The sequence below is a fragment of the Saccopteryx bilineata genome, chromosome 8 (assembly GCF_036850765.1).
Source record: "Saccopteryx bilineata isolate mSacBil1 chromosome 8, mSacBil1_pri_phased_curated, whole genome shotgun sequence".
Lineage (NCBI taxonomy): Eukaryota > Metazoa > Chordata > Mammalia > Chiroptera > Emballonuridae > Saccopteryx > Saccopteryx bilineata.
Window position 1 is genome coordinate 80819886 of NC_089497.1, and position 23685 is coordinate 80843570.

General features: G+C 37.2%; 1 protein-coding gene and 1 long non-coding RNA gene across 6 annotated transcripts in view; one reads left to right on the forward strand and one right to left on the reverse strand.

The window, feature by feature from the left end:
* The window catches only part of NAALADL2 (N-acetylated alpha-linked acidic dipeptidase like 2), a 1182199-nt gene that overhangs the window by 966663 nt on the left and 191851 nt on the right, over positions 1-23685 (reverse strand). Inside the window, exon 2 of one of the 5 annotated variants that reach the window (XM_066241016.1) lies at positions 15981-16124. The exons of the other annotated variants lie outside the window; for them this stretch is intronic. The gene's annotated coding sequence lies outside the window, so the exon portion shown is untranslated. The remainder of the gene's footprint in view (positions 1-15980; positions 16125-23685) is intronic. 5 annotated transcript variants of the gene reach the window in all.
* LOC136311803 (uncharacterized) lies at positions 52-21893 on the forward strand. The gene is made up of 3 exons (XR_010726831.1): positions 52-344; positions 14341-14537; positions 21496-21893. It is a non-coding gene; the product is annotated as an uncharacterized lncRNA (long non-coding RNA).

A 23685-nucleotide genomic window follows, 5' to 3' on the forward strand; every position in this document is an offset into this window, starting at 1 on the left:
TTTACTTTACCCAGCATAAAAATAAGATGCACATTTATCTCATAGGTTTGTTGTGAAAACTTTGAAGAAATTACACAGAGTAATGTATCTCAGTACACAGTTGAGAAGAAATATTCAGTAGTGGGAGGACCACCAGCAGCACCAGCGCAACAGTAACAATGGGAGTGGCAGCCAAAAACTACAGCAACTACGGCGACAGCAGAACACACCTATCATACCATGGAAAACACAGGGTCCTTTGCAATCTACCCAACACCATTAAAGAGAAATAAAAATCTGAAAATTTTCTCCACGTCTCTTAGCATATACCACTTGCTTCAGCGAACAGCAACATCATCTACCAGGTAAATCAAGCTACAGAAAGATGTTATTTAATCCCACTCTCTTTCACCTGCATTTTTCCTCACTCGTTTGTGTCTCTTCTCACTCCTATATCTTTCCATTACTTAGACCTATTGAACTTCTCCCTTTAGATCTCTGGAATCCAATCTTTCCCTTCCCCCTTCATTTTTACTGTTACTGTCTTATCTCTGGTCAAGGTAAGCAATGGCTTCCTACTTGATCTCCTCGTCTTCATTTTTAATCTCTCTCTCTCTCCCTCTCTATCATCTATCTATCTATCTATCTATCTATCTATCTATCTATCTATCTATCATCTATCTATCTATCATTTATCTATCTATCTATCTATCAATCATCTCAGTCTCTCACCAACACCTCTACCAATTTATACTCCATTGTCTGACCACATTAAAAAACAAACAAAAATGCTGAATATATGATACCTGTTAAACTTCAATAGACCTATAAATGCTATTGCTACTGCTGTTTTTAATGAAGTACCAACTCTTCTGAAATGACTGTGTGTTCAGTGGAAAAAGCACAGACTTTAGACCTTTGCAACAAGTTCAAATTCCAGTTCTTTTGTTTGCTAGTTGCATGAGTACCTCAAATTACCATTTTCCAACTAGACTACATTCTTTTAAAAACAGGACTTTGTCATGTATGACAGCCCCAAAGTTATTCTTAGTGCCCAGTACAAAGAGGGTAGTAAAAGTTTACTCACTAAATAAATGAGTCACTGCAAGTTCATAGAGCTAATAAAATTCGAGGCAAGTAGTCCCCAGATCCAGAGATTTCTTTTTCCAATTAGGTAAGATTTCCTCTCCAATAAACATATTTGAAAAAATAAATTCTGCTAATGAGAGTGAATACATTTCTCAACTAAATGGAATACCTTTTAAAGTTCAATCCAAGCCTTTCTTTTATACAAAAGGAAAATGTGGTCATATGCTAGACTCTAAGATCAAGCAAATGTCATACTTTATTCTTTGACTAAGCACCACAAATACAGTGGATTACTCATTTATTCACCAGTTAATATTAATTGGGCATCATAATATGATACATTCATGGTTGATGCCCTCAATTTGCTTATAATCCAGAAGGGAAGTAAAGAAATAATCACACACACAAAAAAAAAAACCTCTCTAAAATTTAAGTGCTATGAGAAAAAAAACAACAAAATAACCAAGAGCTGAGATAATGCCCATTAATGGGGGGGTCTAATTTAAGCAGTGTTTCCAGGAAAGGCCTCTCTGGGAATGTCCAAACAAACGTGAGAGATAAAGAAGGAAATCTATCTTGACAACTTTCAGATATAACTTAAAATTTAAGGATACCATCAAGAGAGAATTTTTTTTTTTACTTTGAAATTGCTTTTACATATTTAGTAATAATATCAATTCAATCCACAGTGACTTATGGACAGTGAACTGGAAGATGGGATGTCCCTTAATTCTTTAGTATTGTGCTGGTATATCAAATTTCAAATTGCATGAGTGATTACTCTATAAATCCTTGTTGACTGAACAAGTGAGAAAGGGTCAAAGGTAATGAGAGAAGATAAGAATGTATGATTTAGACCACACCATAGTAGTCACTTAAATGAAGAGGTTAGTATGCTATTAACCAATCTAAGGAACTATTGTCAAACAGAAAACAAAGAGAATAAAATAAGTATTTAGAAACAACATATTACAATTAAATTAATAGGGCTTTGGGAGGACCCATGAAGGTTCCTGCAGCTTCTGCCTCTGCTTTTTAATGTCATGGTTCTAATTTACCTCATTTATATTAATGAAGAGAGGATTGTACAACTATTAGCATGATTAAAAATTACACTAATGCTTAGTAAATCTACCCCTAATTATTATGATTAATGATAAGTTGATCATTTGGGGCCAGATTAACATCCTAAAGCAACTGAAATAGAGCAAAATAGCTTTTTCTTGATAACCTGGGTCTTTAGTCTTTTTATTTAATGAAATCCTGAGCAATCCACTAATTCACTATAACTACCCATTTACATAAATTTACATAGATTATATTTTTCAAATTTATGTATTTATTTGAAATAATTACTTCTAAGAGTATTAAAATGTCTTATAATCAGCTTTATGAAATATTATGTTGCAGTGTGAAACTGAATGATACAACCACCATATTTTTTCTCTACCTGGTTTCAAGTCGTCTGTTTGTAAGTTATCTCTTCCAAAAGAGAAATTATTCATTTTAGTAATGATCAGAATTAATAATTATAATAGGAGATACAAATCTCACTTAATTATTTATTTAAATATTGTTATTTCACAAAAAAACAAATTTAAAGTGATAAGAAAATGATAAAGAACTTAATTTTAATCATCTCAATATCAGACTTTGTCTTCTTAACTGGAACAGGTGAGCGACTGTGATGCATTTCTTCTTAATTCTGCCTTTATTATGACTATAATATAATATTAATGCCTTACTTTTTCTACTTTATTTTCTATCTTCTGCTACTGATAGGTGTCCATGGAAACAGATTTGTAGTCAATGTTAGATAACTTGAGAGCAATGGCCTAAGATGTGCACTTTGATAACATAATATGCAAAAATGTGTCAATGATAATGTTTCTGCAGAGTCCACAACAAGCTTTTAATGAAACAGAATTTCACATTAACAAGGTCTTTATGTTCTGAAAGTGTTGTCTTATCTCATATCAGTATTTATTCTGCTCTTATTATCAATTTTCTTACTATCCTCTAAGATCGTCAGTTATATTCAATTTAAATTCACAAATGTCATTTCACCAGGTTTGCCCATAATATAAAAGTTCATAAATTAATTCACGGAATACTTATTGGATGACGGCTCTGCACCAGACTTCCTGGTGGGATCAAAGGCAGATTTAATGGCAGGCATGCACCCCGGAATCCAACTTCTGAAGGGCCTTGTAAAACCCCAACTTTACACTGTTTTCTAATGACACCAAGTTTGGTTTTACTTGTGTAATTTTAACATTAATAGTACATACTTTTTATTTATTTAAAAATATAGTTAAAATATATTTTTTCCCTGTCGCTCTCTTTTTTTAAGGGGCCCAATATTTTCTTCTGTGCACGGAGCCTCAACCGACCTTAATTTGCCTCTGGGTAGCACTGAGGTTTTCACAGTGCACAAAACAAAATGTTCTCTTCTTTATGGAGATCCTAATTTAGTGAGAGAGATGGAGATGGATAGAGTTGTTAAGAATGCGGAGTGTTGGGGGAAGACAAGATGGCGATGGAGTAGGTGGACATACCAACTCCCACCTCCCAGAACCAAAGTGGATTACAAACTAATTTTAAGAACTATCATCTGGAGAAACCAACTTTGGAATAAACTAAGAGGACTCTTCAACCAAGGAACAGTGAAGAAGCCACACTGAGACTGGTAGGAAAAGTGGGAGTGTGGAGAGGACTGCCCAGCTTCCCAGAGCGAATGGCAGCCAGGAGAGACTCATGTGGCAGGAAGTGAGTTTAGCAGAGAGGAGAGGGTCCTCAATCCCAGGAACAAAGCCCCAGTCTGCAGCCCCAGAGCCTGGAAGGGGTGTATGGACAGTATTTAGCTAGAAATAAGACAGGATACTGTTTTTGAGAAAGAGACTGATTTCTCAGACCCAGAATTCTTCTTAAAGGGACTGCACAGAACACCTCTCTCACAACCACTCACAGGGTTAGGGAACAGGGAGAGAGGAGAGGACCAGAGTAACAAGAAGAGAGTGTAATCTAAGAGGCATAGGGAGAAACATTTTGGGAGACAGCCACCCTAACCCCTGAGATGAGTCACTCGCCAAATCTGAAGTGAATATTTTCCCTGGAAACAGCAATACCAGCAAAGGGAAGCAGAAGAGCAGCAAGCTTTCCTGCGGCACTCAGAGCAGAGTTGCTTAGAAGGAGGGAGCTTTAGGGACTACAGTAGTGAGTCTTAGGGTCTGAAATGCAGCACCCCCACCCACACAGCTGAGGGCTCGCCCAAGGGCCAGCGGTGGCGGGATGCAGAAGCATGGTTCTGTCGGCAAGGGCAGAAGCCGGCTGGCCACCACTGGGCCCAGGTGTGAGCTCAGTCTTGCATGGCTGGGGAGGAGGGGGTGTGCAAATGTGGTCAAGGCCAGCTGCAGGCCGCCTGCAATCCAGCCTGTAGGGGAAGGGCAGGAGCCCCAGAAGGAGCGGAGACCTGCCCTTGAGCAAGGGCACAGGAGCACAGCCTTGCCCTGCCCACAGAACCGAGGATTGTGGCCTCACTTGGGAGCCAGCTCCTCCTGCGGGGGTGAAACCAAAAACCCAGAACCGGCAGAGTCCCACTACTGAGCATGGGCATGCAGTCCCGCCCAGCCTGTGGAGGCAAGGCTTGCAGCCGTCCCACGAGCAGGCTCCTCCTTCAAGGGCAAGGCGGAAGCCCAGAAACAGGTGGAGACCCGCAGCTGAGCAAAGGTGCTTGCCCTACCCTCAGGACCGAGCATAACACCACGCATGGGGGGTGGGGCGAAGGCCAAGGCCACCAAGGCTTGTACACACGAGCACGTGATCAGAGACACTCCCGTGAAGGAGAGGCGGAAACCACAGGAACAGCCCCAGTGGGAAGGCAGCAGCTACGCCCATACCCAAACCTCCTAGGCAGCAACAGCAGAGGGGGTGGCAGGCATGCAGACAGACCATACCTAAGGAACAGAGGCCACACCCAGTGGACTCCAGTGGCCAAGACTTTCTTTTACACAGAGAAGATGAGAAGACAGAGAAATCCAACACAAATGGATCAAGAGAAATCCCCAGAAAAGGACCTGAACGAATCAGATATAACCAAATTACCAGATGCAGAGTTTAAAATGATTGTTAGAATGCTCAAAGATATTAGAACAATAGATGGTCATTATGAACACCTAAAAAAAGTGATAGATATAAAAAAGGACATTGAAATGATAAAAAAGAATCAATCAGAAATGACAAATACAATATCAGAAATGAAGAACACAATGGAAGAAATTAAAAGCAGGATGGATGAAGCTGAGAATCGAATCAGCGAGTTAGAGGACATGATAAATAAAGGCACAGAAGAAGAGCAGAAAAAAAAAGAGACTCAAAAAGTCTGAGGAAACTCTAAGAGAGCTCTGTTGCAACATGAAGAGAAATAACATCTGCATCATAGGGGTTCCTGAAGAAGAAGAGAAAGAACAAGGGATAGAGACTTTGTTCAAGCATATCAAAGCTGAAAACTTCCCTCAATTAAGGCAGGAAAACATCTCACATGTTCAGGAAGCACAGAGGACTCCATTAAAGAGAAACACAAAGAAATCAATACCAAAAAACATCATAATTAAAATACCAAAGTTAAGTGATAAAGAGAAAATATTAAAAGCTGCTAGAGAAAAAAAGACTATCACCTACAAAGGAGCCCCCATTAAGGATGACTTTCGACTTCTCAACAGAAACACTTGAGGCCAGAAGGGAATGGCAAGAAATATTCAAAGTAATGCAGAACAAGAGCTTACAACCAAGATTACTTTATCCAGCAAGGCTATCGTTTAAAATTGAATGAGAAGGCCTGACCTGTGGTGGTGCAGTGGATAAAACATAGACCTGGAAATGCTGAGGTCGACGGTTCGAAACCCTGGGCTTGCCTGGTCAAGGCACATATGGGAGTTGATGCTTCCTGCTCCTCCCCCCTTCTCTCTCTCTTTCTCCTCTCTCTCTCTCCCTCTCTTTCTCCTTTCTAAAATGAATAAAAAAAAATAGTACCAAAAAAAAAAATTGAAGGAGAAATAAAAAGCTTTCCAGACAAAAAAAACCTCAAGGAATTCACTACAACCAAACCAAGGCTGCAAGAAATGCTAAGGGGCCTATTGTAAACAGATCATAGGAGAAAAAGAATATAGCAAAAGAGGAATACATTTTTAAAGAATAAAATGGCAATAAACAACTACATATCAATAATAACCTTAAATGTAAATGGATTAAATGATCTGATCAAAAAACAGAGGGTAGCTGTGTGGATAAGAAAATAGGACCCATACATATGCTGTCTACAAGAGGCACGCCTTAAAACAAAAGATGCACATAGATTGAAGATAAAAGGATGGAAAAAAATATTTCACGCAAAAGGCAATGAAAAATAACCTGGGGTAGCAATACTTATATTAGACAAAACGGACTTTAAAACAAAGACTATAGTAAGAGATAAAGAAGGTCACTACATAATGATAAAGGGAGCAATCCAAAAGGAAGATATAACCGTTATAAATATCTACACACCTAATATAGGAGCACATAATATATAAAGCAGACTTTGATGGATTTAAAGGACGAGATCAACAAAAATATTACAACAGTAGGGGATTTGAATACACCACTAACATCACTAGAGAGATCCTCAAGAATGAAAATTAACAAAGAAACAGCACAGTTAAAGGACAAACTAGATCAACTCGATTTAATAGATATCTTCAGAACTTTTCACCCTGAAGCAGCAGAATATACATTCTTTTCAAGTGCTCATGGTACATTCTCTAGAATAGACCACATGTTAGGGCACAAACGTGGTCTCAACAAATTTAAGAAGATTGAAATCATATTGAGCACTTTCTCTGATCACAATGTCATGAAACTAGAAATCAACCACAACAGAAAAACTGAAAAATACTCAAACACTTAGAAACTAAAGAGCACATTATTAAATAATGAATGGGTAAACAATAAGATAAAGAGGAAATTTAAAAATTCCTAGAAATGAACAATAATGAGCATACATCAATTCAAAATTTATGGGACACAGCAAAAACAGTCCTGAAAGGGAAGTTCATAGCATTACAGGCATACCTAAAGAAGGTAGAAAATCTCAAATAAACAACTTGACCCTACATCTAAAAGAACTAGGAAAAAAACAGCAAATAAAGCCCAGAGCTAGTAGAAGGAAGGAAACAATAAAGACCAGAGCAGAAATAAATGACATAGAGGCTAAAGAAACAATACAGAGAATTAATGAAACCAGGAGCTGGTTCTTTGAAAAGGTAAACAAGATCGATGAACCTTTAACCAGACTAAACCAAGAAAAAAAGAGAGAATAAAATTAGAAACAAGAGTGGAGTAATAACAACTGACACAACAGAAATACAAAATATTGTAAGAAAATACTATGAAGAACTGTACGCCAAAAAACTAGACAACCTAGATGAAATGGACAAATTCCTTGAATCATATAATCTTCCAAAAATTAATCTGGAAGAATCAGAAAACCTAAACAGAGCAATTATAACAAATGAGATTGAAACAGTTATCAAAAAATTCCCAAAAAAGAAAAGTCCTGGACCTGATGGCTTCACAAGTGAATTTTACTAAATATTCAAGGAAGAACTAACTCCTATCCTTCTCAAGCTATTTCAAAAAATTCAAGAAGAAGGAAGACTTCCAAGCTCCTTCTATGAGGCAAGCATAATTCTGATTCCAAAACCAGGCAAAGACAACACAAAGAAAGAAAATTATAGGCCAATATCCCTGATGAATTTAGATGCTAAAATCTTCAAAAAAAATATTAGCAAACCGGATCCAGCAATATATGAAAAAAATCATACACCAGGATCAAGTGGGATTTATTCTGGGGAGGCAAGGCTGGTACAATATTTGCAAATCAATCAATGTGATTCATCACATAAACAAAAGGAAGGAGAAAAACCACATGATAATTTCAATAGATGCAGAAAAAGCATTTGATAAAATCCCGCATCCATTCATGATCAAAACTCTCAGCAAAGGAAAACAGGGAACATACCTCAACATGATAAAGGCCATCTATCACAAACCCACAGCCAACATCATACTCAATGGGCAAAAATCAAAAGCAGTCCCCTTAAGGTCAGGAACAAGGCAGGGGTGCCCCCTTTCACCACTTTTATTCAACATAGTTCTGGAAGTCCTAGCCACAGCAATCAGACAAGAAGAAGAAATAAAAGGCATCCAAATTGGAAAAGAAGAAGTAAAACTATCATTATTTGCAGATGATATGATATTGTAAATAGAAAACCCTAAAGTCACAACAAAAAACTACTATACCTGATAAATGAATTCAGCAAGGTGGCAGGATATAAAATTAATACTCAGAAATCAGAGGAATTTTTATACACTAACAATGAACTGTCAGAAAGAGAAATTAAGGAATCAATCCCCTTTACCATTGCAACCAAAAAAAATAAAGTACCTAGGAAAAATTTAACCAGGGAGATTAAAGACTTATATTTGGAAAATTATAAAACATTGATAAAAGAAATCAAGGAAGATACAAACAAGTGGAAGAATATACCGTGCTCATGGTTAGGAAGAATAAACATCATTAAAATGTCTATATTACCCAAAGCAGTTTATAAATTCAATGCAATACTGATTAAAATATCAATGACTTACTTCAAAGATATAGAACACATATTCCAAAAATTTATATGGAACCAAAAGAGAACACGAATATCCTCAGCAATCTTGAAAAGGAAGAATAAAGTGGGAGGTATCACACTTCTGGATATCAAATTGTACTATAAGGCCATTGTACTCAAAACAGCCTGATACTGGCATAAGAACAGGCATATAGATCAATGGAACAGAACTGAGAACCCAGAAATAAACCCACAACTGATATTTGACAAAGGAGATAAGAGCATACATTGGAGTAAAGACAGCCTCTTCAACAAATGGTGTTGGAAAAATTGGACAGCTACCTGAAAAAAAATGAAACTAGTCCATCAACTTACACCATTCACAAAAATCAACTCAAAATGGGTAAAAGACTTAAATGTAAGCCGTGAAACCATAAGCATCTTAGAAGAAAACATAGGCAGTAAGCTCTCTGGCATTTCTCGCAGCAATATATTTGCCGATTTGTTTCCACAGGCAAGTGAAATAAAAGACAGGATAAACAAATGGTACTATTTCAAACTAAAAAGCTTCTGCACAGCTAAAGACAATAAGAACAGAATAAAAAGACAAACTACACAATGGGAGAATATATTTGACAATGTGTCTGATAAGGGGTTAATAACCAAAATTTATAAAGAACTTGTAAAACTGAATACCAGGAAGACAAACAATCTAATCCAAAAATGGGCAAAAGAAATGAATAGACACTTCTCCAAAGAGGATTTACAGATGGCCTATAGACAGATGAAAAAATGCTCAACATTACTAATCATTAGAGAAATGTAAATTAAAACCACAATGAGATATCACCTCACACCAGTCAGAATGGCGCTCATCAATAAAACAACACAGAATAAGTGCTGGCAAAGATGTGGAGAAAAGGGAACCCTCCTGCACTGCTGTTAGGAATGCAGACTGGTGCAGCCACTGTGGAAAACGGTATGGAGATTCCTCAAAAAATTAAAAATCGAACTGCCTTTTGACCCAGCTATACCACTGTTAAGAATATACCCCAAGAACACCATAGCACTGTTTGAAAAGAAGAAATGCACCCCCATGTTTATGGCAGCATTGTTCACAATAGCGAAGATCTGGAAACAGCCCAAGTGTTCGTCAGTGGTCAAGTGGATTAAAAAACTTTGGTACATATATACTATGAAATACTACTCAGCCATAAGAAATGATGACATCGGATCATTACAACAACATGGATGAAACTTGATGACATTATACTGAGTGAAATAAGTAAATCATAAAAAACTAAGAAGTATATGATTCCATACATAGGTGGAACATAAAAATGAGACTCAGAGACATAGACAAGAGTGTGGGGTTATGGGGTGGGGGAAAGGAGAGGGAGGGGTTTGGGGGAGGAGAGGGGCACAAAGAAAACCAGTTAGAAGTTGACGGAAGACAATTGGACTTTGGGTGATGGAAATGCAGCATAAGCAAATGTCAAAATAACCTAGAGCTGTTTTCTCTGAACATATGTACCCTGATTTATCAATGTCACCCCATTAAAATTAATCAAAAAAAAAAAAAGAATGTAGAGTGTTACATAAAGAAAAGAACAAGAGCCTTAGTAGTGTGTAGCAGGGGAAGCCAAGCTAATGTGGGGTATCAGGAAAGGTGTATGAAGAAATGACATTTAAGAGAAGAGCCTAAATGATGCAGTAGTTGTTAGCAATTTATACTGTGAGGAAGAACTAGTACTCTGAGAAACAAAATCAAGTGATCAACAGATAAAAATTCAAAGAAAAAGGCAAAGCAGCACGAGATAAAATTTTTGAAGTTTAGAGTCCCACAGAACTGTGTTATTTTTCCAGACACGCATTACCAGTTCCTAGGTTACACAATCTTTGAGAAATTATTTGTCTTCCCATTTTATGTTCCATAAAAATAGAAAGGATGCATACTATGTAGGATGACCATGAGGGTCTATGAGATTGTGTGTGTGTGTGAGTGAGTGTGTGTGTGTGTGTATGTGTGTGTGTGTGTGTGTGAAAGTGCCTGATATAATAGCACTTGTCAAAGAATATTAACTTTCATTTCCTATATAAAAAAATGGGCCAAAATTCTCTTTCAGCACATTTACAAAAGCAAATTTGGGGAGCATGCTATGAAAGTACTTTGGATGTAGAATGAAATGACTTCTAAAACTAGTTAGGAAAACAGTCATAGATTCAGTATAATCTCTTTCAAGTTATTTTTCAGCCATCTACTAAGCGTGTGGCCTTAAGTAAGTTAATTTATTCACCCTGAGCCTTGGTTTCCTCTTCTGTAAGGCATGATATTATAGTGCTCAGGTCACAGAGCATTGGAATAAAATGAGATGCTGCAGGCCAAGCTCATGGAAGGGCTCTGACAGATAGTAGAAGTTCAATAAAGTTATTTGTTTATATTACTGTAGTGGTAATTTCAATGATAGCAGCAGTAACCATCTCTAGTTACTTTCTTTTATTCATATATAAAAAGTAACAGGTGGGAAATAAAGGTGGTGGAACAAATCATGAGAAAAATGCATTAAAATGAACGAATTAATCTAAAATTATTCAATACCGTATTGATATAAGGTTTGGTTGGTCAGGAGACTTTTTTTTTTTAGGAGAGATTTAAAAGTAGATTTTGCAGGAATTATCAAAAGTATGTATTCATGAAAGGATTTACAACTGATTGGTTGTTCTTTTACATGTACAGATTGGTAATTGTTTCTTATATATTATATAAATTATCTATTGCTGCATAACAACTACCTCAAAACCTGGTGGTTTAAATCACTATTTTATTTGTTTCCAATTATTTGGGTTGGCTATTTGGTCTGTGCTAAGATGGAAGCTTCCGCGGCTGGTCCTGCCTGGGGTCACTGATGTGTTTGAAATAGAGAAATAAACTGTACCTCTTGAGAGAAGAGACAGATTACAAAGGAGAGTACATACAAGGTTAAGAAAAATTTCCAAGAGGAACTTTATGTGTGTGTGCAATGTGCCACATAGAACTAGCTCGTGTCCCCTACCCTCTTGTCATATGGTACTAACTTTAACTGCCACATGACGCTTAGTATTACTCCATTTATGCTTGTCCTATTGCATATAATATATGAAACATGTGGACAGTCAAATCACTTTATCACATTAGATCTTTTTAGTTAATCTGTATCTAAAACATCAGAAAGGTTCAAAAAAGGACATCTACCTCCCATTCCTTAGGTGTTCTGGTTTTATTAATCAGGTTATAAACCAGCTATTGTTTTTTATTCCAGAAGCTGCACAGATGATGCTAACCCATAGTCATAAGTGAGAGCCACTGTGTCTACCTTGTTTCTGTTCTTTTTAAACATAAATATTAGTGGACTTAAAAGGCTTCTTCCCTTACCTCTATAACACTAATATCATAGTTCTACTACACCACTGGCTGTTATCAAAGTACAAATGCGTTACTGCCCAATGGAAAATACTCCATGGTTTACTGTGGTTGGAGACACAGTCTAAGGACATGTCATGATTGGTCTAGCAATCAAAATCTAACCATTTGGCCTCAAGGCCAAGATGAAGCAATTAAAGTTTCTGGCCCAGAACTTGATTTATGCAGAAAAGTGTTTTGAGGAGATTGATGTGGCAGTAGCAGGGGAAATCTGGGGAGAGAAAGACCAGTTGGGTAACTATTATAATAATTCAGGCATGCGGTAATAATAATTCAGCCTACGACAGTCATAATCCCACACATGTCCTGTCTGGAATCACATATTTACGATCATGAATCTCAAATGAGCACTCACAAAAGCCAGTTAGTCCTACTATATCTTTCATAATAAATTCATTTTCCTACTCTTTGATTTAACCCATATTTCTCATTTGTTTCTTAAATCCCTGGACCCTTTCTCCTTATCTTTTATTCTGCACTGCTATTCACACCTTTCACTTCCCAAGAAAAACGGATTGTATCAGAAAGAATCCCACTCTGCCTGTCTCCACACCCACCCTGCCTGCTCTCCGTCTGGTTTCCGCCAGCAGCGTCCTCATTCTTTCCTTTTGTGTGGACCACTTTCTATACCAAATTTGTTCAAGACTTCCATGAAGTAGCCTCTTTCTCACCTTTTTTGTGACATCCCATTCCTATAAATACATATGTTTTCAGATTGTCCTTAAAATAAAAAAAATTACTTTCATATCACATCTCATTTCAATTAATGTCATCTCAGTTACACTTCTTAAAAGAAAATTCTACAACTGCACTCTTTATTCCTCCACCATTGAAACAGTGGTTTAAAATATATTCACAAATTCTTTGACATTTGGTCCTAGTTGATGGCACAGTGGCTAGAGCAACAGCCCAGTGTATGGACATCCTGTGTTCGATCCCCAGTCAGGGCACATGAGAGAAGCAATCATCTGCTTCTCTCCCTCTTCTCTTCCTCTTCCGCTCCTGCAGCCAGCAGCTCAACTGGTTCGAGTGTGGGTCCCGGGGGAACTGAGGAGAGCTCAGTTGGTCCTAGCACATTAGCTTCAGATGCAAAAAATAGCTGGGTTGATTCAAGCATTGGCCCAACATAGGGGTTGCCGGATAAATCCCAGTGTGGGCACATGCGGGAGTCTCTGTCTCACTATCGCCCCTCTTCTCACTTAAAATAAATTTTTTCACATTTGCTTCGAAAGGTGAACAGAAAATAGCAGAAGTGATACTGTGCATCTTCTGAGATTATGTTACAAAAAGTAACACAGCCTGAACAGGCAGTAGTGCAGTGAATAGAGCATTGGACTGGGACACGGAGGACCCAGGTTCGAAACACCAAGGTCACCTGCTCGAGCACAAGCTCAGCATGCTTGAGCAGGGGCTCACCAGTTTGAGCACAGGGTCGCTGGCTTGAGCAAGGGATCACTCACTCTGCTATAGCCCCTGGGTCAAGGCACATATGAGAAAGCAATCACTGAACAACTAAGGAGCTGCAATGAAGAACTGTTGCTTCTCATATCTCCCCTTCCTATCTGTCTGTCCCTACCTGTCCCTCTCTCTGTCTCTCTCTGTCTCTGTCACACACACAAAAAAGTAACAGCAGTTTCTCCTCATTTATGCTCTTGCTCTGTGGGAAAACCTGCAGCTATGGTGGCACCACCCCGTAGAAAGGCTTCAGTGCAAGGAATTATTCCCTCCTGCCAACAGGAATTATTCCCTCCTTGCAACTGAGCTATCTTACATCTCTCAGACCCACTGCAGCCCCATCCAACATCTTTTTTTTTTTTTAATTGATTTTAGAGGAAGCGAGAGACAGCAGACAGTCAGACCAACAGAAACATTGATCTGTTTCTCTATGTGCCCTGACCAGGGCTCAAACTGGCAACCTCTACATATCAGGACAATGCTTAAGCTATCCAGCAGGGCCCCAGGAAACTTCTTAACTGTTACTTCATGTAGCAGTTCTCTCTGAGGAAAACCCAGCTGATTAAATGCTTCTAAATTCCTGCTCTAAAAGAATGGTGACATAATAAATGTTCACAGTTTTCAAGCCACTGAGTTTTTCTGTACTTTTTTTCTTTTAATATAACAATAGATGATTAATGCAACTCTCTCTTATTTTCTTTTCAGCCCCATCCTATTACATATTTGCAATCATCACTCCAATAAAATGGTTCTTATATACTAAATTAAGTTGCTTAACACCTGCTAAGCAATGTTTGAGCCTAAGTGTTATGTGGTGTTATTAAGAATAGTATTACTACTGCTATTACAAACAGCAGGAAGACTATGGATCACTGATGACAGTCATCTTGCAACATCCAATGGTAAGTTCTCTGCCCTTGTCCTCTCTCTCTACCTCCCACAGAACAAGCTACTCCTTATTGAAAGACTCTTTGCCCCTTGGCTTTCTCAGTGTCATCCCACATCGTGAGCTTTTTCATGGATTATTCTGCTTCTGCTCTGCCAGACCTCTAAGTACTGATGGTTCCCTGTATCTGTCCTGTTTGCTCTTTTTCTCCTTCTTCTTCTTCATTGGCACAATCTCCATAGGTGATTTCATCCAGTGCCAGGGCTTTATATACCAATATTTTTCTACATACCAGTTTTTATCTCCAGCTCTGATGTCTCCCCTAGGATCTCTGTATTTCTTCTTCTCAGCCTTCCTATGTAAATCTAGTAGGGTTTTTAAATGCAGTATATCCAAACAAGAAACCTTGATTTTTCTTTGTACTTTAATTTTATATCTCCCAAAACTAAAATATAAACTCTATGAATATAGAAGGTGTTCCATACCGGGCACTAGGTTCTGAAGACTACGTGCTTAGAATGGTGCAAGGCATGTAATTGGCGCACTAGAAATTTGGATAAATCAATAAATATTTCACTTTATATGAAAAATGAATGAGTTAAATAATTTGAAACATCCTAAAAATAAAAATTTATAATTTGAATTCTATTTTGAAATCTCATAAAAATCGATTTTTTGCAAAAGATTTACATGACTTGCAAAACAAAATGTAGAATCAAATTATTTTTGTGTATTCCATATATAAGATTCTTGTGGTAATTTTGACCTTTAAAATTATTTGTATTGCTAAGAAATGCCGCCTGACCTGTGGTGGCACAGTGGATATAGCGCTGACCTGGAATGCTGAGGTTGCTGGTTTGAAACCCCAGGCTTGCCTGGTCAAGGCACATATGGAATTGATGCCTCTTGTCCTCCCTCCCCTTCTCTCTCTCTCTCTCTCTCTCTCTCTTTATGCCCCTTCTCTAAAATGAATAAATAAAGTCTTTAAAAATGCAATAAATGAGTATCTTCTTTCTTCATTTAAACATTAAAATATATTAAGAATTTATTCCTTTCCATCTTAGATTTCTATCACACACTCTAGCATTAAATATCAATGAAGTTTATTTAAAAATTAATTAATCACTATTTTTTCTAAATGCTATCTAATTTATTTTTTATTTTCTAATATTTTTTATCTCTTAATATGTGTCAATCAATGCACACATGGTGTGATAAAAAAAAGTTTTTGCTCAGCAAAGGAAAGTATCAACAAACAAAAAGGCAACCCACTGAATGAGAGGAAATATTTGCAAATGATATATCTTAAAAATGGTTAACATCCAAAATATATAAAGAACTCATGTGACTCAATATCAGAAATAAGCCAATTCAATTTTCAAGACCTGAATAGACATTTCTCCAAAGAAAACATACAGATGACAGACATATCAAAAGATGATCAACTTCATGGCCTGACCTGTGGTGGCGCAGTGGATAAAGCGTCGACCTGGAATTCTGAGGTCGCCGGTTCAAAACCCTGGTTTCCCTGGTCAAGGCACATATAGGACTTGATGCTTCCTGCTCCTCCCCCCCTCTCCTCTCTAAAATGAATAAATAAAATCTAAAAAAAAAAAAAAAAAAAAAAAAGAAAGATGATCAATTTCACTAATCATCAAGGAAAAGTAAATCAAAATCAAAATTGACCTCACACCTGTCAGAATAGCTGTCATTAATAAATCAACAAGCAGTAAGTGTGGGCAAAGATGTAAAAAAAAAAAGAGAGCCCTCCTGCACTGTTGTGGGATTGTAAATTGGTACAGCTACTCTGGAAAACAGTATGGAGGTCCCTCAAAAAATTAAAAATAGATGTACAATACAATTCAGCAATTCTACTTTTAGGGAACAAAAAAAGTAATTTAAATATATATATTTAATATGTATATATTTAATATATTTAATAAATTTAATATATATTAATGCATTAATATATATTATATCTAATTAATATATTTAATAGATAAATATTTTAATACATATATATATGTACACCCCTATGTTTACTACAGCATTATTTACAATAGCCAAATATGGAAACAACCTAGGTGTTTACCAATAGATGTGTAAAGAAAATGTGGTATGTATACAGATAATGAAATATTACTCAGCCATAAAAGAAATGAAATCTTACCATTTGCAACAACATGGATTGACATAGAGGGTGTTAGGCTACATGAAATTAGTTAGATGAAGCAAAACAAATACCATATAATTTCACTTGCATATAGAATCTAAAAAACAAAGTGAATAAAACAGAAGAGTAACACTCAGAAATACAGGGAACCAGCTGCTGGCCCGGGGGCAGGGTGGAATGGGTGAGATGTCACAGGGAGTGAGAAGTTTACACTTCCTCTGTGACACAAACGTCCAGGAAAGTGATGCCCAGCACAGGGAATATGGTCAATAACACTATGATAACTTCCTATTACAGCAGATGGGTTCTGTAGTTCTTTATAACAATCACTTAAATAGCTATATAAATTTTGAGTCACACCTAAATCTAATATAATACTGTAAGTCAACTATTTTTTTTAAATACAAATAATGCTTACTTGTTGCTAGCTAATAATACCACGACAGATAGGATCAGAGACAGATATGAAACCAAAAATAACAATGCCACAAAAAATTTAAGATATATACATGGAAATAAAGGTGATTGGTCAACGAATTGTGTCAAGCGAGTCCAGGATGACTTCCTAAGTGTATAGCATATTGCACAGGGTATAATTACTCTAAAATCTGCCACTACAGAATTAAAAATACATCTATCATAATTTTATATTTTTCTAATTTCTCCCTTTTTTCGATTTAAATAAAACATTGAATTCAGCTGTAAAGATTTCATCTGTTTCATGCCAATATCTTTGATACAAATGTTTAAATATCTTTTATAAATCCTTACAAGTATAATGTGATTGAAGTATTTATATTAATTCTATAAATGTTGCCCATGAATTATTTTTCAGTCATTCATTTTGAATTTTTATATCTAGGTCACATGAAACACACCATGTTTTCCAATATATTCAATTGTTGAGGACCAGTGATTCAAGCCAGATAATACGCTAAGCTTGACATCACCAGAGTCATATAAAGAGAATGTATTAGGACAAGGGAACTGATACTTTCTCTTAGCCCACTCAGCTATAAAACAAACACACTTGAAATCATTTTAGTTTTGACTATTGAGCATCAAGTCCTCTGTAGCTAAGGAAACAGGTTTCAGCTCCCAGTTTAACAGACAGAAGACAACTGTGTGTCTGAGAAGAGTCCAACCTCAGCACCTTCTCAGCTAATGGATCCCCCCGCTTCACCTTTCCCCACTTCTGTGCATCGGTGACTCACACCACAACTACGTCTACCTCATATTTCCTCTGGTCTACTTGTGAGACTTTTCTATTTTGAAATTACAGGCAATAGAAAACCTTTTCCCACAGCTGAGACAGACTGGAAACTGCAGCCTTTAAAAATCATGTGTACTAGTAACTAGAAATAATAAATGCCGTTAAAAATAGAAACAACAATTTGGTGTTCACACAGTTGAGAAGAATGGCCTATGTACAATGCAGGAATCTGAGCCATTTAGCCAGGTGGCTTTGGCTCATAATAGCTCATGAAATTTCTGTCAAACTATGGGCTGAGGCTGCAGTTATCAGAAGGCTCAAGTGGGGCCTTGGTATCCTCTCCTAAACTCACTCACACAGCTGTTAGCAAGAGGCCTCTTTTCCTCGCTACATGGTCCTCTCCACAGTGCTTTTCTGCTCCTGGCAGGGCGGCTGACTTCCCCGAGTTAATGATGCAAGAGAGACAGAGACAGAGACATAGGATGAGAGTATATGCACCTGGGGGCAAAAGCTGGCCCCATACTAAACCGGACCAGCTCAGGGGCAGCCTTACAACCTCAGCGACCTAAATAACCACAGAGTCTGAAATGAAAACTTCTCAACTAAAAGTAGGTCATGCCAGGTAGTCAGGTCTGGAATTTTCCTTGAAAAATTTCAGTCTTTAACTAAGACTGTCTACTGTGATCCTATTACATCCAGGATCACATACCTCTGGGATGTCAGGGTAGTACCCCTTTTTCCCAGACCCCTCCGTGCACAATGTCCTACTGATGCAAGAAACCATTGTTATCTTGTTGCAAAAATACCATCTCCTTGTGCTGTAAATGTTACTTATTAACTATCCTGGACCCACCAATGTAAAAGAAGTATGTGTCTCTCCATTTTACTCTTTATCCAATCTTAGAAGATTCCGCTTTGCTCTGTTCTGCTTCCCTACTTTGCCACCAGTGAATTTCATGTAATCCTCATTTACCTCCTCCTTTGACTCTAAAGTATAAGATAAACTGACAAATTGCCATTCTATGAAGTATTTTTTCAATCCATTGAAATTTTGCTTCCTGGCAAGTGCTATCAGTTTGGCTCAAATAAATTCTTAATTTTTTTTTTACAGAAAGAAGACTCAAGTGTCTTCTATTACCTAATATCTAAAGTGACATACTCTCGCACATCACACAGACCAACCCTCCCTCAGTGCTGAGGAGAAAACAATAGATCTGAATATTGAAATGCAAGCTCTGTTGGTCCAGGGTTGTGGGGAGAACCACATGAATTAATATCTGTAAATCAAGTAAAACTGTATCTGGTTTATAATAAATGCTATGCATGTTTTACATATGTATCATACAAATTATCAGAGGGGAAGTTTGGATATAAAGCTCTAACTGTAAAATGAGGGGAAAGCCTGCCAGATATTCACTTATACCTTCAAATGCTCAATATAATCCCTGTACTGCTAGTAATTGTAGGATGTGAGCATGTTATATAATCTTTACCTTGGTTTCTTTACCTTGAAGAATTAAAAGTAAAGAACTGAAGTTCTAGAATTAAACAGAACCTAAAGTGTCAGTTCTAGTTCAAGTATCCAGTAGTCCACCATTTTTCTTCTCCTGTCTACTGTTTTAAGAATTAATTAAAATAGAAAACTATTTTTTCTCTATCTTACTCAATATTTTTTTTTATCATTTCCAGGGCTTTCATTAAATTCCTGCCTTTAAGTCTGCTTTTATTTTTTAATTTAATTTATTTTTTTTTTTTTTTACGGAGACAGAGACAGAGACAGAGAGAGAGTCAGAGAGAGGGATAGATAGGGACAGACAGACAGGAATGGAGAGAGATGAGAAGCATCAATCATTAGTTTTTTTGTTGCAATACCTTAGTTGTTCATTGATTGCTTTCTCATATGTGCCTTGACCGTGAGGCTACAGCAGACTGAGTAACCCCTTACTCGAGCAGTGACCTTGGGTCCAAGCTGGTGAGCTTTGCTCAAACCAGTTGAACCCGCGCTCAAGCTGGCGACCTCGGGGTCTCGAACATGGGTCTTCCACATCCCAGTCTGATGCTCTATCCACTGTGCCACCGCCTGGTCAGGCTAAGTCTGCTTTTAAAGCAACATTACAAAGAATCCTTACATCCTTTCCCAATTTCGTATACAAAAATGTATTTTAAATTGGATTTCCATCTAAGAGAGTTTTCATTTTTTCACAATAGAAAACAATTTCCTTGATAACATCCTTACTCTTCCTGAATATTTATTTATCCTCCTCTATGAGACTCATCTTAAGCATCATCTGCAAACATTGTTTACATAATTTTTCATTTGTTTGTTTGTTTGTTTCAGTTGTCCTCTCCCCTTAGTAAAGTAGTATATAATCTTTGGCTGCTTCTGATATTCACTGTAGATATTACTGAATTCAGTACTTTGTAAATATTACTTCGCATCACTTAGAGTAACTCTGCTATATATTAAATAAGATTTCCAACTAAATCATATTGAATCTTACTCTGTAATTTGCTGAAACTGACATTGCATAATTAAATTCATTATAATGTATACTTATGAGACAGACCCATGGTAGTAACCTATAGCATTTGACTTGATTCTTTTAAAAGGCAAGTTTGCCATCTAGATTACTTAGAGAAACTTCTAATGCCCTGCACTGTAAGTGGTTTTCAGAAAATCTAAATATCTTAGAGATGTTAGCTTTTGAAAAATAATAGTATTTGTTTCTTCAATATCATCAAAGAAATGTTTTCAAAACTCCTGTCTATTCACAGCTGAAATGAATGCTTTCCCAGAAAGGCTATTAATACCTGGATGGTTTTCTTTCATCTTTTTCCTAGGTTTTATTGTTATAGTTGTACATAGAAACACAACTGCTAATTCTGTATTTTGCAACTTTACCAATTCATTCATTAGTTCTGACACATTTGTAGCAGAATCTGTATGATTTCCTATGTGTAAAACAGAGAAGACATTATTTTATAATTAGAGAGTCCCAAATTATTAGTTTGGGTATTATTAGTCACAGTAATAATTTAATTTAAACATTCAAGTCTCAAATGCTTTTCATTGATACTAAATTCAAAATGGGTATTCTTGATCAAAGGGTAACTCTTCCTCCAAATGGTTATTAAGGGTCCCAAGTTACTTCCATCTTGAGATTCTGCCACTTCCTTAGCCTTGTGGTCATTAGCAAAAGTAGAAAGAGGGCCAGACAGTATACCTGCTTCTTAACTACCCTGTCCTGAGAGGACACACATCACTTGTGATCACGCTCCATTATTAGAGCTCAGTGATTTAGCCATTTATTGTAAGGAGGATTAGAAACTGTAGTCTATGTATGTTCCTAGGAAAAGAAGGAATTGAAGTTACTTAACTCCAGTAGTATCTATGCTAATTTTGAATCACAAATGAATAGAACTAAAAAAGACTTTACAGTTTTAAAACCACACCATTTTATAAAAGTGGACCCTGAGGAATGAAACAATTAAGTAGCTTACCAAAAGTAAATAATATAGTTAATGTAGAATATAGATTTTAACTTTTATTGCTTGATTGCATGTCTAATTCATTCTATCTCAAAATAGACCTTGTGGAAGTTAACTCCAGCTGGGCCCAGGCATCCCCCACAGAGTCCGCATCACTTTAGTGGCCACTCGCAGCCCCCAAGATTTCCGTCATCACATCAACAAACTTGAAACCCATCATGGACTGGCCAGGAAACAGAATGGACAGACCCTGTAAGCGGCAATTAACCTTAAGAATTTGATGCAAAAATAAGGACAAATCTTGTCAAAAGCAATGAATGTCAATACATTAGGTAGCACAAGTTCTAACAAATCTACATGATTGGTTTGTTTTTTTAAAATGACATAATCTAAAAATAATAAAATAAATGATATAATCTAAAGACATGAGTGATTCAGCCTATCTACAATTAAGTCCCATGTACTGAAGATGTTACTTTGGGTAGATGATCACTGAAATAAAGAGGCTCCATTCAAACGCTTCCGCAATTTCTCTTTGCCTGGAGATAACCAATTATCATTTACCATGCAGCAGACAGGCTTCCAGAAAAACCTGCTAACCTTTTCAATTTCTTTGCTTTCTTCAGATTAACATTTAATGAACATATTCACACTGTACACTTTGGTATATTTGTTTTTTTTGTTTGTTTTTTTGTTTTTTTACAGAGACAGAGAGTCAGAAAGAGAAATAGATAAGGATAGACAGACAGGAATGGAGAGAGATGAGAAGCATCAATCATTAGTTTTTTGTTGCAACACTTTAGCTGTTCATTGATTGCTTTCTCATATGTGCCTTGACCGTGGGCCTTCAGCAGACCGAGTAACCCCTTGCTCAAGCCAGCGACCTTGGGTCCAAGCTGGTGATCTTTGCTCAAACCAGATGAGCCCATGCTCAAGCTGGCGACCTTGGGATCTCAAACCTCGGTCCACCCCATCATCCCAGAATGATGCTCTATCCACTGCGCCACTGCCTGGTCAGCCCACTTTGGTATATTTCTAAGGGACACAATGAATCATTCTTCAGAGGAAATCCCCAATGTATCGTGCCCAGCAATATAATTAAAGTTTTGGGAATCACCCCTGCAAGGCACTTCTATGATATAATTTCTTAGAACAGTTGCCAGTTGTTTATTTCTAGGACCTGTGTATAGTAGGCATTACAAGACACAAACAGAATCTGCTTTATCTACAAAAGAATAAGCTCTAATATTAGAATCTATTTATACTTGATTTCAAGGCATTTACAATGTCAATTTTCCGGTAGTCAATACTCCTACATGGCCTTGTGAATAGCTTTCAAGTAGTTCACCAATAACATCATGCCAGCTGAGTCCCTAAGAGCCCTAAACAAACACATATGCTACTGCAATAGCAGCTGAAAATTGGCATGGTTTCTGCAAACTAAAACCTGCTATATTCCAGTATCACCAACTACACTATCATGAAACAATTTTTAAGGACATGTTGTCACAGTTACTTTCAAGGCAGATGTCCACCAAATTCATTTTCCATTTTCCTATATTACACTTTTTCCCCCACTATCAAAACACAAATAGAATAAGATTGTGGATTGCATTTCACGAGAACACACCAAAAGTGTGGAAATAATTACTTTTTGAACGATAGTTACTACAAACAATAGATTGCACAGCTAAGTACTTATAAATGCCTCATACAAGAAACTGAATACAAGCAATCACATTATCTACAAGCAACAACAAATATAATTAAATTTATTACGACTGTATAAGATGGTCTTTACCAACTTCACACTGATTGAACGTAAGTAGTCTAAATATTGAAGGAACTCATCAAGAATTAAAATTTGGCCCTCGCCAGTTGGCTCAGTGGTAGAGCGTCGGCCTGGTGTGCAGGAGTCCCAGGTTCGATTCCCGGCCAGAGCACACAGGAGAAGCGCCCATCTGCTTCTCCACCTCTCTCCCTTCCTCCCTGTTTCTCTCTTCACCTTCTGCAGCCAAGGCTTCATTGAAGCAAAGATGGCCCGGGCACTGAGGATGGTTCTGTGGCCTCTGCCTCAGTCACTAGAATGGCTCTGGTTACAACAGAGCAATGCCCCAGATGGGCGAAGCATTGCCCCCTGGTGGGCATGGTGGGGCGCATGCGGGAGTCTGTCTGACTGCTTCCCCGTTTCCAACTTCAGAAAAATACAAAAAAAAAAAAAAAAAGAATTAAAATTTATCCCAGTTTTAACAAACACATTACCCTATTTGCAATGCAAGAAGAAAAAGG